This window comes from Eriocheir sinensis, unplaced genomic scaffold, assembly GCF_024679095.1.
Source record: "Eriocheir sinensis breed Jianghai 21 unplaced genomic scaffold, ASM2467909v1 Scaffold391, whole genome shotgun sequence".
Taxonomy (NCBI): Eukaryota; Metazoa; Arthropoda; class Malacostraca; order Decapoda; family Varunidae; genus Eriocheir; species Eriocheir sinensis.
In genome coordinates this window covers 205,001-207,500 of record NW_026111711.1, presented here as the reverse complement: position 1 = coordinate 207,500, position 2,500 = coordinate 205,001, and the positions used below count along the sequence as shown (strand labels likewise).

At 42.1% G+C, this 2,500-nt stretch overlaps 1 protein-coding gene across 1 annotated transcript in view; it reads left to right on the top strand.

The window, feature by feature from the left end:
* Positions 1-2,500, top strand: part of LOC126992053 (potassium voltage-gated channel protein eag-like) — a 137,215-nt gene that overhangs the window by 77,316 nt on the left and 57,399 nt on the right. The window lies entirely within an intron of this gene.

Genomic DNA, 2,500 nt, shown 5'->3' with positions numbered 1-2,500 from the left:
TCACTACAATTACCTGTATCTCCACTCTTACCTGTTTCTCTTTATATTCATGAATGGATGAAGGGCTTTAGTAAGGGGGGTATTAATAAGGTTCTGAGGGTAAGATAACCGGGTAGAATATATCCTATCTTCCCTTCTACCTGTTTATCTTTATGAATAGATGAACAGCTTTAATGAGGGGAATATTAATAAGTTTCTGATGGTAAGAGAGTCGGGTAGGACACGTAAAAATGGGTTTAAAGTGGACAAATTCAGATTCAACAAGGACATAGGCAAAAACTGGTTTACTAACAGAATGGTAGATGAGTGGAACAGGCTTGGCAGTCATGTGGTGAGTGCCAATACGATAGTCATGTTAAAAAATAGGTTAGATAAATTCATGGATAGTGATGTTAGGTGGGGTTAGGTACACAGGAGCTGCCTTGTACAGACCCACTGGCCTCTTGCAGACTCGTTATGTTCTTATGTTCTTTCCTGCTTTCATCCACTCTCCCCCTTTCTGCCCCTTCTCTACCATCACCTAACGTCCTCCACTACCTCTATTCCTCTTATTTTCGCTCTCCCAACTCCCCCTCTCTCTCCACCGCTTTTATCCCCTCCCCACTCCCTCCCCTCCTCCCTTACACGCCAACATACATGACTCAGGCTCAGAGGGTTTACATTGGACACAAACTCCTTTCAGCCTGACTTGCTTGCTTACGAGTCTAAAGGAGAGAGGAGTAAAGAAAGGAGTGATAAGGAAGTTGTAAAGGGAATGAAAAGGAGTGGAAAGTATAGAGGAAGAAAAATAGTGTGATTATATGAGATTGTGGGCTTGTTATTTACACACACACACACACACACACACACACACACACACACACACACACACACACACACACCTGAGCATCCATTACTATTTACATGATGTTACCTGAACTTACCTGTGTGGGTGGGTGTGTGTGTGTGCGTGTGTAAATCATCCACGCCATTTCCTTGCATCTTTTCATCTTCTCTAAAACCTCGACTTATGTTTTATTTCCTTCTCACTTTTTTCCTTTTACTGCCAAAATAACATCGAATTTGGAGACATTTTTATTTTAGAATTAGTTTTTTATCTTTCTTTTTTCACTGTCTATCTATCTATCTATCTATCTCCTTCTCTCTCTATCTATCAATCTATCTATCTATCTATCTATCTATCCATCTATCTATCTATCTGTCCCTCTATCTTTCTATCTATTTCTCTTTCTGTCTATCTATCTATCGACTTCTTCCTATAACCTTAGCGTTCGTTCGTGAGTTCGTTCTTTTCAGCGCCACCTGTCGGGCTATACGTTACATATCCATTGCGTTGTAGCGTGATTTACGTTCTTCAAGCGTTGATTTTTTTGGGGTGACTAACATAAATTCTGGTGTCGGGCCATTTAGCGCCTGGAATCAATGTCTACATTTTTCGTTTTCTTTTCGTTTTCTTTTTCTATGTTTTATGTTTATGTTTATGTTTATTTTATTTATGGTCGTTGATGTTGGCGATGTTAGATTTAAAGAGGGTTTTTTTTTTTTTTTGGTTTTAATGTGTTTTTTTGTGTTTTCTTTTTTCGCTTTTTTCTGTTTTTTTCTATTGATTTTGTTACTGTTTTCTGTGTTATTGTGTCTCTGTCTCTCTCTCTCTCCCTCTCCCTCTCTCTCCCTCTCTCTCTCTCTCATCATTAATACCTCTCATTTTCTCCTCCATCACTCTCTCTCCCTCTCTCTTTCTCTTCCCTCCTCCTCATTCATCACTATTATCTCTCTCTTCATCTCTTTCCTCCACTCTCTCTCTCTCTCTCACTCTCACTCTCTCTCTCTCTCTCTCTCTCTCTCTCTCTCTCTCTCTCTCTCTCTCTCTCTCTCTCTCTCTCATTTGTCTTTCGCTTCCCTCTCCTTTCCTACAGATTCCTTTCTCCTCCTCCTCCTCCTCCTCCTCCTCCTCCTCCTCCTCCTCCTCTTCCTCCTCCTCCTCCTCCTCCTCTTCCTCCTCTTGCTTGTCATCTTGCCTCCTTAATCTCCTTTACTGTCTCCTCATTCTCCTTTTTCTTTCCTCCACTTTTCCTCCATCTTCTTCCCCTCCTCCTCCTCCTCCTCCTCCTCCTCCGCCGTCGGCTTCTCCTCCTCATCTCTTCCTTGGTACTTCCTCTCCATCTTCATTACTTCCTCTTGCCTCTTATTTCTTCCTCTTGCTCCTCTTGAACTCGGTCACCTCTGAAGCCTTCCTCTTCCTCCTCCTCCTCCTCCTCCTCCTCATCCTTCCATTATCCATATAATCCTTCCACTATATCTTATCGCTTATTTTCTTTCTCTCCATTTCTCTGTTCTCATTTTTACTCCTTTCCTTCCTTCCTTCCTTCCTTCCTTCCTTCCTTCCTTCCTTCCCTCCTTGCTTTGCTATTTCCTTCCTTCTCCTCCTCCTCCTCCTCCTCCTCATTTTATATTTATTGTAAGTGTACCTCCTCCTCCTCCTCCTTCTCCTCCTCCTCCT